The sequence below is a fragment of the Magnolia sinica genome, chromosome 9 (assembly GCF_029962835.1).
Source record: "Magnolia sinica isolate HGM2019 chromosome 9, MsV1, whole genome shotgun sequence".
Taxonomy (NCBI): domain Eukaryota; kingdom Viridiplantae; phylum Streptophyta; class Magnoliopsida; order Magnoliales; family Magnoliaceae; genus Magnolia; species Magnolia sinica.
In genome coordinates, this window is record NC_080581.1 from 69353112 (window position 1) to 69370306 (window position 17195).

At 38.4% G+C, this 17195-nt stretch overlaps 2 long non-coding RNA genes across 3 annotated transcripts; both read left to right on the forward strand.

Annotated features, from left to right (window-relative positions):
• The first annotated feature begins 517 nt into the window (after positions 1 to 517).
• Positions 518 to 2787, forward strand: LOC131255603 (uncharacterized). 2 transcript variants are annotated; one of them, XR_009176193.1, is made up of 4 exons: positions 518 to 1470; positions 1557 to 2170; positions 2510 to 2609; positions 2714 to 2787. It is a non-coding gene; the product is annotated as an uncharacterized LOC131255603 (long non-coding RNA). The 2 variants fall into 2 exon arrangements; XR_009176192.1 differs by having other exon boundaries at positions 2510 to 2780.
• A 10888-nt stretch (positions 2788 to 13675) lies between these two features.
• LOC131255604 (uncharacterized) lies at positions 13676 to 14809 on the forward strand. Its single transcript, XR_009176194.1, has 3 exons — positions 13676 to 13834; positions 14357 to 14486; positions 14645 to 14809. It is a non-coding gene; the product is annotated as an uncharacterized LOC131255604 (long non-coding RNA).
• Positions 14810 to 17195: the final 2386 nt, after the last annotated feature.

Genomic DNA, 17195 nt, shown 5'->3' on the forward strand with positions numbered 1-17195 from the left:
ATGAAAAGAGAAGATGTTGGTGAGATCTAGGGGAGGAGCAGACAGTTTCTGAATTTTTCTGTTGTATGTGTGTTCCTATAATGAAAAGAGACCCCAAATAACTGGGACAAGCTATGATGTGGTGGTTCTGGTGAACCTGGGCTGCAGGATTGAATCAGTTTCTTTATTGCTTAAATTTTTGCTATGAATTAAAATATTAATTATCACTTAAATTCTGTTTTCTCTTTATATACTAGACTTTCTATTTTCAAAACTTTGTTAACAACAACAACAACAACAGGGAGTTGGATGAATTTGTAATTCAATGGGTTTGTGTTTAAGGACTGGTTTCCAATGCTTGTTGTATGTTTTGTTGCATGCAGGGATTGTTGTATACTTAATGTAAGGCAACTTGTCTAAATTTAGTGAGAGTTCCTAATGTAGTCGATAATCTGTGAAGGAGGTAAGGTAAGTGGACCATGTAAATGAGGCAATCCCTTCTCCTTAGGTGATTTGCCTACTTCCGGTTCTGTTTGAATGCACTAAGGAATTGGATTGTGATGATTAGTTTTATAGAGTGGAAATGGTGGAATTGTAATTACCTTCTGAGTACTTAGAAGGAGGATTTACCCTCAAATCGTAGTTTGTTTCCTTTAGACTCCAACTTGGCAATAATGAAATTACAATTGGGAGTGGAGTCCCTCACAATAAACAGTTGAGGAAATTGCAATTTGGCCACTTCCAATGTATTATCCTAGTTATTGCAATTCAATTCAATAGTGAATCCAAACACAGCCTTAGATTTCCACTAGTGGTGGAATTTATCTGGTTTTTACTGTGAACAGAAGCATTCTCATTAATGGCACCATGGTTTAAATGATCAACCATTACGACTCTGTATTTTTTGAGTCATATCAGTTATTGTTTGAATTGTGGACCAAAAGCATCCTGTCCACTCATCTAGTAGGCCACATATGTATGCCACACATGTGGACTATTTGCAATTCTCGTACCATCCATTGTATTATACATGAGTAGCACAACCGATTTGTTTTAGTGGCCTGATTTATGCGCCATGTCATCCACATGGTGGGGGCCCACCTGATGCACGGTTTGGATGCCCCACAAACCAACTGAAAATATCAAGTAGCACAAGAAGCCAAAGAATTTGCTATTACAATTCCAAATATACAAATGAAAGAATCCAGATAATATCACCAAAAGGGCATTGTTTGGATTTCTTACCACTCTTATGACATCGGTACTAATGAATTGAATTGAAATAACTAATCCAGGATAGATGAAAGTCTTGAAGTTACACCTACTTTCTCAAGTATATTCATAATGTGGAAGTCTCCTTCAAATTGAGTTTCTTTCTTTTCAAGTCCAACTCGAAACTAACATGGTGTAGCAGGGGAAGTTGCTTTGACTTCAAGTGGTGGATTGAAGAAGCTATCTTTATTAATTGGTAACTATGAAGAGGTTGCACTGGTAAATCATCTATACCAACTCTCTTACTTGATATTCTTGCAATTTCCATTTTCTTTCATACTCATTTCTTGCCACATTAATGCCAGATATTTACTCAAACTCTCTAAGTGCATCATGAAAATACAATTCTAGTCAATCTTAGGATCTCAACAAAATAGACCTGTATACAGAATGCAGTTGGACCATTCCACGAATGTAAGTGGGCCAAGCACAGGCTAAGGTTTGACCCATGGATGATCCTAACCACTCCTTTTCCTATTTATTGTTGAATCTTTCATTGGATGATCCAAGCCACAACTTTTCCTATTAACTGCAGATAATCTTTCATTGGCTGATCTGAGCTACACCTTTTCCTATATACTTCTAACCAAATTTCATCGAGCGATCCAATCTGTCAATTGGTTTAACTTTCCCTATTTATATTAGACTATGTTCTATGTTCTCTAACCATAGCAAAATTACATACTGCAGAGAAGCAGTACAGGAAATGTTCACTTTTGATATGGTTAAAGATATGGAAACAGGAGAAATTTGGAGAATGAAAATTTTGGTTTTCTAAAAGATGGGAGTGAAAAAATTTATGCTGATTGGATTGTCCATCGCCAAATATATGTAGGTAGAAGAAAATTTGGAAGCCAGGCAGGGGAAAACAACATTCCACCACTACTTTTCAAGATTTTGCACGCCAATTTTTCTAGAGGTGTATCTTCTATTTAATTCAAGAATCCAAATTCGCTAGTTATCCTGATTGATAACTCTTTTCAGACGTTTTGCTGTTGAAATTATTCCCATCATCTTCCCACCAGCTATGTTCGGTTGTAGATTGTTTGTGTTGGACTTTTGCAATGCAACCATGTAAATTTGATCATATCCCTGCTACTTGCTGGTTCAATTTAACTCTGATGATGTGCAACCATGATAAAGAAGGAAATAGCTCATACGTATCTACATGAATATCATTTTGATTTTAAAGTTGAACTCTTGAAAATTGCAAATTATTTTTCTCCCAATAGTCTTAACTAATCATGTAATCATGCAGGAGGCTCAGTGACGTGTCTATTGGGAGCTCGTCGTTGAATTTTCTTGAGAATATGACATCATTAACCAACTTGTAAGACCATATGATCTCATCATATGCAGTAATACTAATCTGTTAGATCTTTTGTTTTTTCTTTTTTCATCCATGCCTTGGAAACTTAAAACAAGATACTCATATATATCTGATTTGTGCTTTTCTCTACAGAGTCCTAAGAAACAATATGCTTTCTGGTACTATTCCATCCACCATTGGAAAACACCTATTATTGATGCAGATGTGAGTTTTTCAACTTATGTTTAGTTTAAATTACAATTTCTCATGTTTACTGAGTTCATCCATTAATTTGCAGTCTATGTGACGGGAGTGGACCCCACTGCCTTTAATGTTTCTAGAAAAGGTCTTTAGTAATATCATGATTCCTGTTGGGTTTCTAGAATATGGGTTTTAATGTTGATATCGTGGAGTACAAGAATATCAGCTTCACTGTTTAGGATGTCGAGGGTCAGGACAAGGTAGGGCTCCACCACCATTGTCTGTTTTGTTTGATAATCCATGCCTACTTTGACTGTTGAAGCATTTTCATACTATATTTCACTAATGATATGGTGCTGTGAATTCTCTCAAAACAGATCAGACCATTATGGAGGCACTATTTCCAAAACACATGGGGACTCATTTTTGTTGTTGACAGCAATGACAGAGACCGTGTAGTTAAGGCGAGGGATGAACTCCCAGGATGCTGAATGAGTTAAATTTTCTTCAAAAAAGGTATTCAATTTATTTACAGATTTTGCTTGTTCATAAATGAGAAGATCAGTGTATGCTTCGATTGTCTTTCTTTTTTTAAGTCATCTCGTCTTCGTCTTTCTCTATAATTTAGTTCTTCAGTTTCGGGGCATAGCTTTTTCATATGACTATATTATTTGTATGATAAATTGATTTTCAGCCATGCGCAATAAGCTTTTGGATCAAAGCGAAGTTGAGAATAGGGTGTTAGTTGATGGCAAATTGATAACCAATAGAGGCACATTAATGGAGTTCTTGCTTGCAATTGTTGAGAAGCTATTTGGCTGCGAGAAGGCATTGGATCTTGTTGTCAATGAGAACTTTAAATAGAGATATAACTATTATGTTGGCATTGTACTTTTGTGAATGGATTAAAATGAATGATTGTATTCGATTGAATGAATGAATGATTTAGCCATGAAGTATTTATATATATTAGCTTATATGAGTTGATCTATCAGGGCATGTACTACAATGGTAAGAGATGCCATAATTATATTTTCTTTAATTATTTTTTAAAAAAAAAAGGCACTAGCTACGGTTATTAACCGTAGCTATTTATCTAGAAACCGTAGTTGTTGCTAATTTTAGCTTATCGCTACGGTTCTCGCTCTACTTTCAGCTACAGATATAATTCGTAGCTGTATATACGTTAGTGCTACGGAAAGTATTGCTACGGATTTAATCTGTACCTATTGTTTCTATGGCTACAGATTAAATCCGTAGCCATAGCTTTAAGACCTATGTCTACGGCATCAATGGCTACGGTCGTGCTACGGACTATAACCATAGCCTTAGGCATTTAGCTACGGCTTTTATCCGTAGCCTTTGCCCAGTTTTCTGGTAGTGGCCCCACCTTGATACATTAATTTAATCTATGCCGTCCATTCTATTCCCTAGCTTATTTTAAGCATTGAGCCGAAAAATGAAGTAAATTCGATTTTCTGGAGGGTCATACCATAGAAAACAGTATTTCTACTGTTGAAAACCATCCTGATGTTTCTATATACCAAAATACCCAAAACATTGGACTCGTTCGGATTGTCTCGAGCCATGGAATATGTGGGCCCCACATATGAAAAACCCCAAAAATATATAATTTTCCAAAAAAAAATGTATAGGCAACAACAGCGTCTGCTGCTGCTGCTGACAGAGGATGCCAGTAGCGTCCTGCGTTGCCTTAACGTAAATGGCAAGGGGCCGTTGGGTCCCAGCCATGGGCCCCACCATGATGTGTGTAGAACATCCACTCCGTCTATTTGGTAGGTTCCCTTTGGGACAGTGGGCTCCCCAAAAATCAACTGTATGAGGGGCTCAGGTGGCCCACATCACAAGAAATAGTGGGATTGAACGTCTGCCATTGAAACCCTTTTGGGTATCACAGAAGTTTTGGATCATTATGAAATATGTTTTTCCTATTCATCCGGGTCTGTGTGACCTTATCAATAGATTGGATGGCAAATAAACGTTATGGTGGGCCCCACGTGGGACCCACTATGGTATATGTGTTTTACCCTCACCGTCCACCGTCCCTGGACGGTGGGACCCACCCCACGTGTGGGGTTTCCCTTGATGTATGTGAGTGTCCAGGCCGTCCAGGGCCTGGATGTTGCATGTTTATTAAATATAATATTAATATATTATATTATATTAATATAATATATGATATGTTATATTATATATTATATTATAATATAATATAATATTATATTTTTGATACATATGTTGTAGTGGGCCCTACGTGGGACCCACCTCTGCCCTCTTAAATGCATAAAAGTTGTACAGCAGCGTGGAGCTTGGAAACTGTAGCTGACTTCTGGAACTTTAATTTTACATATGTATTTCCCTTTCAGCATTGTATTCAAATGTTTGTATTAGTGGATATGTGATGATGATGTTGCCTTTGTGATTTGGGTATACTTGTGGTTATGCTTATTACGAATTAAATGTATATTGGAAAAGAATAATCCTCCCTGTAGGATCCCAGGATCGAAATCTGGCGTATGTTCGCTAGGAGCCGAGAATGGGGTACTACGGAGGCTGTCGACATCGGATTCGGTGATCGAAATTCCTGTGAATCCGATTTTTAGGTTTAAGGCATGACAGGGTCCACTGTTATTTATTTATTTTATCCACTTCATTCATCCATGTTAACAGATAATTTGAGGTCTAAAGAACAAAAAGGAAGCATATCCAAAGTTCAAGTGGACCACACCACAGGAAATAATATGATCCATAACTGTCCAAGTGATTGCTTTGAAGGAATATAGATACACTATTAATGCAACCCTCATCACATATAATTTAATATCAACATCTTAGTCATAATCAACTCAAAATCAACATAGTATATAGAAGGAATATAGATACACTAGTAATTCCCCTCAATATCTTCATATGGATGTTTCTTGCTTTACTTACATTTTATGTTGTTTTTAAATGTATTAGCTCGAAATTGATGGAGCAAATTCAGATGTGCGTTGAAGCTATCTGGATGTTGAACGGGGGTCCCTGGAAGGTGGGAACCGCTGTAATGACCATGATGAAGCTGTCCATTTCCTATGGATAGCATTGGAGTGACCTGGCCATTTGGACATGCCATGTTTATGTATTTGCTCGAAATTGATGGAGGAGACCCGGATGTGTATCGGAGCTATCTGGATGTTGAGCGGGGGTCCCTGAAAGGTGGGAACCGCTGTTATGACCATGATGAAGCTGTCCATTTCCTATGGACAACATTGGAGTGGCCTGGCCGTTTGGACAAGCCCTGTTTATGTATTTGCTCAAAATTGTTCAAGCAAACTCTAGTATAACCTTAAACCTAAAACTACACCTAAAACCTATACTTATAACCTAAACCTATTCTTATAACCTAAACCTATTCTCAAATCCTAAAACCTATAACCTAAACCTAAATCTAAACCTATAACCTAAACATAAACCTAAACCTTAACCTGAAACCTAAACCTTAACCTATAACCTTAACCTATAACCTATAACCTAAACTCAATTCCCTAAACCTTAACCTATAACCTAACCTTAACCTAAACCTAAACCTATAACCTACACTTATAACCTAAACCTAAACTTATAACCTATTGAAATGTGGAGCCACATCTGGGGCCGTCTTCGACCGGTCGTGGGCTATGCTCGACCTGTCGTAGGGGCCCACTCGACCGATCGTGGACCAGCTCGACTCAAAGTCCAGCAAATCCTGTTCATCTTTGGGCCCTTCGACCAGTCATAGGAACTGTTCGAATGGTCGTAACTCGAACAGTCGTAGCTCCCCTTCGACAAGTCGTAGGTTACGCAGATTCGTTTCCGAATCTGATGCGGACTGCGGATTTTGGTGTCGCCTTTTGCAAGGGTGCGGAAGGGAAGTTACCTAAACTATAAATAGGGGTTCCTAGGGCTTTTCTAGGGTAATTGGAATATTGGGAAATAATTTTAAGGTGTGGGCTAAAGGATTTTCTATGTGCTTCCAAGGGAGAGGTTAATATATTGCTTTGTAATCTTCGTTCTTCATAGTAGAAGTTTGCATCCGTGGTTTTTTACCCTGATTTGGAGTTTTTCCATGTATATCCTATCTTGTGGTTTATTTTGGATGCTTTGATCTATTTCTAGTTTATATTTCTTCTTATTTATCGTTTGTGTGTGAGGCCTGAGATTGGATCTAGACTCACTGCGTTGTTAGCATGCTACGCAACTGGTATCAAAGCTATTGGTTTAGTTCTATTGGGAGCGATGACGGAAGAAGGGAAAACTAGAATTGAGAAGTTTGATGGTTGAAACTTTGCCTTCTGGAAGATGCAAATGGAAGATTATCTGTATCAGAAGGACCTCTATATTCCTCTAGGAGGAAAAGAGAAGAAATTAGAAAAGATGACGGATGATGAATGGTTTTTACTAGATAGGAAGGCTTTAGGAACGATCTGACTCTCTTTGTCAAAGAGCATTGCCTTTAATATATCCAAGGTAAAAAAAACAAAAGAATTAATGGAAGCTCTAGCCACCATGTATGAAAAACCCTCAGCATCCAACAAGGTTCATCTTATGAAACAGTTATTCCACATGAAGATGTCAGATGGTGGGAGCGTGGCTGAACATCTAAACGAGTTCAATAGAGTCACGAGCCAGTTGGAATTCGTTGGCATTATTTTTTAGGATGAGGTAAGGGCGTGATTGATCTTATCTAGTTTACCAGACAGATGGGATGGTTTGGTGATTGCTGTGAGCAATTCTTCAGGATTGATAAAGTTGAAATTTGATGATGTGGCCAGTCTAATTCTCAGCGAAGAATCTATAAGAAAGGCATCAGAAATTTCAAGGGATTCAGGGAATGCTCTAAATTTTGAAGGAAAAGGAAAATTGTTGAACAAAGGAGGCAATAAACACGGGCGTTCTAAATCAAGGAAGAAGTCCAAGGGATCGAAAGACAAAGACAAGTGTTGGCATTGCGGCAAGAAAAGGCACATGAAACATGATTACAAGGCGCTCAAGAAACAAGAAGGAAGCTCTCAAGGTGGGAAAGATTCAGTGAATCTATCTGAGAAGAGTGACACAGAGGCGTTGATCTTGTCTCTTGATGCGAGGAATGAGTCTTGGGTTATAGACTTGGATGCTTCGTTTCATGCCACTTCATGTAAGGAAGTTCTGCGTGATTATGTGCCAGGTGACTTTGGGAGAGTCTTACCTTGGTGATGATAAGTCGTGCGGTATTATTAGAAAGGGAGACGTTCATGTCAATCAGAAAGACGGAACGGTATTGAAATTGAAGGATGTTAGACATGTACCGAGTTTGAAATGTAACTTGATCTTAGTGGGGCAATTGGCTGATACCGGTTATGTGACGACATTCACTAGTGATTCATGGAAGATCACAAAAGGTGCCTTGGTGATATTTCAAGGAAAAAAGGAAGGTACTTTATACGTGACTTCAGGATTGTATTGTTCACTCTCAGTCGCATCAACTGGAGTGAATAGGCAGTTATGGTATCAGAGGTTGGGACATATGAGTGAGAAAGGGATGAAAGTGCTATTGTCAAAAGGGAAGCTACCAGGGCTGAAGTCTATTGACTTGGAATTCTGCGAGGACTGCGTATATGGCAAGCAGAAGATGGTAAGTTTCAAAAAGACAGGACGCACTCCAAAGACGCATCTGTTGGAGCTTGTACACACTGATGTGTGAGGACCAGCACAGGTATCATCTTTTGGTGGCTCACACTATTTTGTTTCCTTTATTGATGATGCTAGTAAAAAACTGTGGGTCTATTTCTTAAAGCACAAATCTGATGTATTTGACGTATTTAAGAAGTGAAAAGTTATGGTAGAAAACGAGACAGGTAGAACAGTAAAATGTCTCAGATCTGATAATGGGAGAGAGAACTGTGATAAGAGATTTGAGGAGTATTGTGCAGCAAATGGAATCAAACATTAGAAAATGATTCCAGGGACACCACAGCAGAATGGTGTGGCTGAGCACATTAACAGGACCATCCTTGAGCGCGCCAGGAGCATGAAGCTACATGCAGGGTTGCCCAAGACTTTTTGGGCAGATGCTGTGAATACTGCCGCATATCTCATCAATAGAAGTCCCTCAGCACCATTGGATGGTGGGCTAGTAGAAGAAACGTGGACTGAAAAAGAAGTGAACCTTACACATCTCAAAGTATTCGGTTGCACTTCATATGTTCACATTGATGCAGAGCACAGAAACAAGTTGGATGCGAAGTCCAGAAAGTGCATGTTTATAGGCTACGAGCAGCATGATTTTGGCTATAGGTTTTGGGATGAAGAAAATAAAAAAAATCATCAGAAGCAAGGATGTACTCTTCAATGAAAAAGTGATGCATAAGGATAGTGTGCAAGAAAATAAGGCCGAGGAGAAAGAATTCGTAGAGATGGAAGAGTTACAGGACACAAGTGTTACAGCGTTATAGGATGATCATGCACAGGAGCATTATGAGGTAGAGCCGCATACACCAGTTGTGAGGAGGTCTACTCGGGATAGGAGACCCACGGTCTGATACTCACCCTCCTTACATTATCTACTACTGACAGATAATGGTGAACCAGAATGTTTTGAAGATGCATTAAAGACAGATACACGGGTTAAGTGGGAGCAGGTCATGGATGGGGAGATGGACTCTCTTGAGTCCAATCATACATGAGAGCTAGTCACCCTACCTATGGGTAAGAAAGCTCTTCATAATAAGTGTGTTTACAGATTGAAGGAGGAGCACGATGGTTCAAAATGGTCTTGAGTATAGTGGCTACAAAGGACTTACATCTAGAGCAGCTAGATGTTAAGACAGCCTTTCTTCATAGGGACCTTGAAGAAAAAATATATATTCATCAGCCGACAGGATACATGGCACCAGGAAAGGAGAACAAAGTGTGCAGACAGAAGAAGAGTCTATATGGCCTGAAGTAGGCCCCAAGGCAGTGGTACAAGAAGTTCGATAGTTTCATGTCGGGAAACGGTTTTAGGAGATGTCATGCAGACCATTGTTGTTACTTGAAGAAGTTTGATATGTCATACATCATTCTTCTTCTGTATATTGATGATATGCTTATGGCCGGTTCAAGCATGAAGGACATCTCAAATCTCAAAAGACAACTGTCTAGAGAATTTGCCATGAAGGATTTGGGAGCTGCAAAACAAATCCTAGGCATGAGGATAAAGCCTAATAGGGAAAGCAAGGAATTAGTTTTGTCATAGGTAGAGTACATAGCCAAGGTACTTGATCGATTCAATATAGGAGGTGCTAAGCCGGTTAGCACTCCATTAGCCAACCATTTCAAGCTATCTAAGGAGTAAGGGATAAAGACGCAGGAGGAACGAGACTACATGGTTGAAGTCCCATACGCGTCAGCTATTGGGAGTCTCATATATGCTATGGTGAGCACGAGGCCAGACATTGCTCAAGCAGTGGGAGTTGTTAGCAGGTTCATGAACAACCCCGGGAAGGAACATTGGGAAGCTGTGAAGTAGATCCTTAGATACCTGGTAGGTACTAAGGATGTTGGGCTGTGTTATGATAGATCGAAAATCAAGCTACAAGGCTACGTAGATTCAGATTTGGCAGGAGATATCGACAGCAGAAGGAGCACTACAGGTTATGTGTTTACTCTGGGTAGTGCTGCAGTCAGTTGGGTTTCTCAACTACAGAAGATAGTATCTATCAATACGACAGAAGCAGAATATGCTGCGATTATAGAAGCATGCAAGGAAATGGTGTGGATGCAAGGTTTTATGGAAGAGTTGGGTAAGAAGCAAGTAGATTGCAAGCTATACAGTGACAGTCAGAGTGCAATAGACTTGGCTAAGAATTTAGCCTTTCATTCAAGGACCAAGTATATTGCCATCAGGTATCACTGCATACGCTCGTTACTGGAAGATGGATTGATTACTCTAGAGAAGATTCATACAAGTGAGAATCCTGTGGATATGCTGACCAAGGCGGTCACACGGGAGAAGCTGAAGCTCTGTTCAGCTTTGATTGGTCTTCAGGCTTGAAGATAGGGAGGTGGTGCACTCCGGATGAAGAAGACAAAGGTTTATGATGATGTGTCTCCAAGTGAGAGATTGTTGAGATATGGAGCCACATCTGGGGCCGTCTTCGACCGGTCGTGGGCTATGCTCGACCGGTCGTAGGGGCCCACTCGACCGATCGTGGACCAACTCGACTCAAAGTCCAGCAAGTCCTGTTTTTTCATCTTTGGGCCCTTCGACCAGTCGTAAGAACTGTTCGAATGGTCGTAGCTCGAACAGTCGTAGCTCCCCTTCGACAAGTCGTAGGTTACGCAGATTCGTTTCCGAATCTGATGCGGACTGCGGATTTTGGTATCGCCTTTCGCAAGGGTGCGGAAGGGAAGTTACCTAAACTATAAATAGGGGTTCCTAGGGCTTTTCTAGGGTGATTGGAATATTGGGAAATAATTTTAAGGTGTGGGCTAAAGGATTTTCTATGTGCTTCTAAGGGAGAGGTTACTATATTGCTTTGTAATCTTCATTTTTCATAGTGGAAGTTTGCATCCGTGGTTTTTTACCCTAGTTTGGGGTTTTTCCATGTATATCCTGTCTTGTGGTTTGTTTTGAATGCTTTGATCTATTTTTAGTTTATATTTCTTCTTATTTATCGTTTGTGTGTGAGGCCTGAGATTGGATCTAGGCTCACTGCGTTGTTGGCGTGCTGCGCAACATAACCTAAACCTATAACCTAAACCTAAACCTAAAACCTAAACCTTAACCTAAAACCTAAATGTATTCTCACATCCCTAAACCTAAACCTACACCTAATCCTAATCTTAACTCCCTAACCTAAACCTAAACCTAAACTTGAAAACCCAAACCTAAACCCGATCCCGAACCCGAAACTAATTTCCTAAACCTAAACCTTAACCTATTCTCAATTCCCTAAAGCTATAACCTATAACCTATAACCTAAACCTAAACCTAAACCTAAAACCTAAACATAAACCTAAAACCTAAATGTATTCTTAAATCCCTAAACCTAAGCCTACACCTAACCCTAATCTCAACTCCTTAACCTAAACCTAAACTTGAAAACCCAAACCTAAACCCGAACCCGATTTCCTAAACCTAAACCTTAACCTATTCTCAATTCCCTAAACCTTAACCTATAATCTAACCTAAACCTAAACCTATAACCTACACTTAAAACCTAAACCTGTGACCTTAACCTAAATGTAAAAACCTAAACCTAAACTTAAAACCTAAATGTATTCTCATATCCCTAAACCTAAACCTAAACCTATAACCTAAACCTATAACCTACAATATTAACCTAAACCTATACTTATAACCTAAACCTATTCTCAAATCCCAAAACCTATAACTTAAACCTAAACCTTAACCTAAAACTTAAACCTTAACCTATAACCTATAACCTATAACCTAAACCTATAACCTATAACCTAAACTCAATTCCCTAAACCTTAACCTATAACCTAACCTAAACCTAAACCTATAACCTACACTTAAAACCTAAACCTAAACCTATAACCTAAACCTAAACCTATAACCTAAATGTATTCTCAAATCCTTAAACCTAAACCTACACTTAATCCTAATCTCAACTCCCTAACCTAAACCTAAACCTAAACTTGAAAACCCAACCTAAACCCGATCTCGAACCTGAACCCGATTGAATGGGCCCACACACAATCTTAAAGAATTATCCTTATACAAGTAAATTATTCATAGCCTATTTCCTGTATGATTTCAATTGAATACCTTGTTAGGATATTAGCAGTTGTCTCTTATTATGATGATTTTTATCCTCTTTTGTAGGCATGGAAGGTGGTTAGAAGGGGATTCGAATTGCGTGTGTTCCCCACCAAGGTGGAATCTAGGTGGGGCTCACTTTGATATTCTTGAGAAATTCATTATCTTTCAATTTTATAAGCTTATGTTAGGACATGTGCCTAAAAATGAAGTAAATCCATATTCAAGTGAATCACATGGTAAATAAGAATAGAGATAAGAATAGAGATTGAACGCCTACATTTAAACCTCTTTGGGATATAAGAGTTTAGGATTAGCAAACTTTTGTGTTTTTTCAGTTTATTTTAGTGGTAATGACTTTATAAACAATTTGGATGACATATGAGCATCATGAATCTAGATCCTCAGCTTACCATTGATACAAATAGAAATTTCTTGTTTTCTTGCATTGTGACTGCAAGTCCTAGTCATCATTAATGTTGCCAGCATTTCTGCATCAAATGTAGTATATAATAATGTAGCCCAATCACATGGCAACAAACAAGAAAATCTTACTTTGTTGGCTAACATACTCGAAAGCAAGCATCACAATGCATCTATTTCCATCTCCACTATCTCTTATAGCATAGATTATTTGAGATTTGGATTTATCTCATTTTTAGAGTCATGTCCTAACACAATATGATAATATTAATAGAAAAGGTGGATTTGTCACCAACACTATTCCAAAACCCATATAACTTCTCCTTATAGGAAGTTGGTAGGACACATGCAGCTTGAATCTATCAAAGGAGATTAGGATCACCTCTCATATATTCTCTCTTTTCATTTGTTTTTTTTTCCATAGGATTGTTTATTTTGTGGTGTCTGCTCAAATATACGTACAACATTTTATTATGTTAAAATAATTATAAGTGGCCTAATCTCACCTTTCTAAAAACAACTAATAATAATTTCTACCTGATGAGAAATCAAATGTATTTTTGTCTAGTGCCACTGTTTTTCCTCTAAATCTGGAAATTAAAGAACTTCCCCTTAGCTTTCTAAAGTTACCCCCCAGTAATTCCAACAAACCGCTCGGCTTATTTACTGTAGTTTATCTTTGTTTTGTTTTTTTATCGGCAGCTCAATTATCTTAGCTGTAGAGAGTAACAGTTTTACTGTGAAAACTTATGTCAATGTTGGAAGTCCTTTTGTTGAAAGTACCAGCACTGAGTCTAGTGTCTGCATCTGTTGCAGGCTCTGGAGATGGAACCTTGCATGCATGGAGCATCAGCAGATGCAATGAGGTATTCTTCAAATACAAGACTCTGGTGGCAGTTAACCACTACCTTTAAAATGGCGGTGGCATCCTCCTTAGATGTGGCATGCATGATGCATGTATGGCAATCCAGGCCGTCCAAATTGTTGGATGAATTATGGTTCAATCATAGCTTGAAATCCAACCAATCAAGCAATCCTAACCATCTAATCATGGTTACGAAATGGCTGGTTAAAAGAAAGATGGTAAGTTCTACTAATTTGATGGGAAAAATCAGATAAGTTGGCTTCCATAGTTTGTTGAGTGTGATTTTTGGGTCATGCTCCATCCACATTTGGGTCAGTAATATGGACTATCTAGATTATCATACCTCTCTCTTTTTCTTTTTTTCACGAAAATCTGGGTCACCACAATGTTGATTGGTATGGTCCGATTTGTTTTAAACTATGTTGATGCTGTTACAAGTACCTAACTCGTTTTAAACTACATGGGTGCTCATGCTGATATCAATGGTTGTGGTGGTGGTGTTGCTATTTGATTTCTTTCACAGGTGGCATCTAGGAACACCTCTATTGGTGTGGCGGCTTGCTTGAAGTGGGCCCCTCATCGGGCTATGTTTGTCACCGCATCTGTTTGGGTGAAAAGATGATAGTAAGAGGCATAACATTGTTGTCATCCAGGTAAATTCTCTTTCTCAGTTTTCCTATATGCTTCAGTGATATCTACCTATTTGGGTGAATTTTTGGACTCGTGTTTTATTTATTTACAGTAGTAGGTCATTTTTGAAAATAAGGGGTAGTTGTTCATACAGAAATCGTTTGCTGTAATCAAAATACAGAAATCGTCATCATCCTCCATGGCATGACCCATCCACCTCCACATGGCATAAATGTATATATGGAGATTCTTACATGCAACCTGAACCATCCAAATCATGAGGACTCTTTTAAATCCTCGATTTCAAATCCTCAAAAGGGCCTCTTTTAAAATTCAAGAGAAAAGGAGTGCAGAAAATCCTGAATTTTCAATCCTTTTCAACTATCATCATTGAAGATTATTGGTTGGTTCTAGTGATCTTTTACGATTTTAGTGCTCTTATCTATGAGCTGGATTTCATAATGCATTGAAGATTATTGGCTGGTTCTTGTTTTTCTTTTTACAAATTTAGTGCTCTGTTACACAATAAAACAATGTTGGTCTTCTTGTGAGCAAATCCCCATATCCTTAAAAATTTTGTGTTGGTTATTAGGTCTCACAATTTGTCATTCACATACAAGGCTTGCATATTATGGACATAGTCGTCAATTTCTGCAGGTTGGGTTGTTTTCGCGTTGCATCTTGCTAGGGTATCTTTTTCCTTTTCGTTTCATCAATTTCATTACTATATTTGTCTTATCTTTTTGCATCATCTCTGTTCTAATGTGCATAATCATGTGATTGTTCGTCTTCAACATAATCATGTGCAAATGCAACCCAGATCTGAATAGTTGAATGTGGACTGCTAATCTAGTGATTTAAAGCCAAGGACTTCAAGAAAACCTCCACAGGTCAAGCAGCAAAAAAAAAAAAAACAAAGAGACTCAAATGATACGTGGTCTCTTTTTTTTAAAGCATATATCCAATCCAAATATTTGGAATTTAGATGATATATTTGATTTTGATTTCTTCCTTTTCTATTGTGTAGACTTACCTTCTCAAATAGGTTGGTTCGTTCAGAGCTTTGGAGAAATGGGTATATCTAGTTTTGGATGTGTGCGTTGATTAATACACATCCATAACTAGATATACCAATTTCTCCAAAGCCCTAATGAACCAACTTATTTGAGAAGGAAAAGTCTACACGAAAAGGAAGAAATCAAAATCAAATATATCATCCAAAAAATAAAGTATATCATCCAAATTATTTTTCTTTTTTTAAATTAATGAGAATCGCCGACGGTTTTTAGCCGCCGAGAATGCCGACGGATTTTAGCTGTCGATAACATCGACGGTTTTTAACTGCCGAAAATGCCAGTGGTTTTTGGCTACCGACAACGCCAACGGTTTTTAGCCGTCGGCGAGCAACACCAATGCACCCTTTACCGACGGACCTTGCGACGGTTTTTAGCCGTCGGCATTGTCCTATTTTTTGGTAGTGTTAGGATAGCTAGATTGGTATCCTACGCATGTACATGTTATGTTAAATTTTGTGGTAACACTTAAGAACTTTCAATACTCGAGCATTGAAAAGTTCGGGGCGTTGCATATATGGCAGTGTTTACAAACAAACTCTTCAAATACATGTGGAAGACGAAGGGTTTTGACTAGTACATGCATTCATTGTTGATATTTGTCCTTGCATGGATGCTTACATTGTATCCTCTTTGATTTTCTTCGGTGGGGCACATAAGGGGTACTAGTAGAAAGCTATTGAGGATTATTGCCAGCATTGGCAATAAATCTATTCCTCCAAGTGAAATTAGGATGGTTTTACCAATTGGGATTATACATTTTTGACATTAGAGTACTAAAGGGATTTTGATAAGTGTTCACGGCATTTACTTGATTGTGCAACACTTCTTAGAAAAGTAGGAATTGTAGGATAATACTTGGTCGAGTGTGCATTGCTCTCAAAATTAGTACTACAAGCACTTTTAGTAACTTCATTTATGTTAAGTACATTAACTTTCCTCAATTCCATGACTTCTACTTTATGAGTGAGACACATTATCTAACTCCCTGAACTTTTCAATACTCGAGTATTAAAAGTTCTCGAGTATTATCGTAAGATTCAATGTAACATATACGTGTGTATGTTACCAATCTAGTTATCCTAGCCTTACATGCTTGCCCTGACACAAACCCAACCATTAGGAATGATCTCCATTCATAAATCAAGCCATCTGACCGTTGCTTTTGTGACAAGACCATCCCTAATGTAATTTGACGTGCGTACCTTCCTTTAAATGAATAGACGAATAATTCCTTATCCATAAGGATTTAGATGTAAGTCCTTTTATATGAATTCCTTATATATGTGCTTGCAACCAGGTAAACCTATTAGATTTCATAAAACTCCTCCATCAAAAACAATGATGAAAACGCCATCACCTTAGATTCCTAAATTCTAAAATTCAGGGTTCCCATGATCCAAATCATGCAAAACCCTATACCAAGACTAATCCCCTTAACTTGACCGTACATAACCAATTTCAGTCATTGAATCAGTAAAGATCAATGACTGATCAAAACCTTCACTAGAACGACCCTTCTAGGATTAGGATTCAGTTTTCACCCTAGTATAAACCCTAATTTAGGCCAACCAAGGCCAGTAGACAGTGAGGATTTACCCCAAACTCCATGTGGGCCCCACGATCAGGTGTGCGCCACAAGGGGTGCATATACCACAA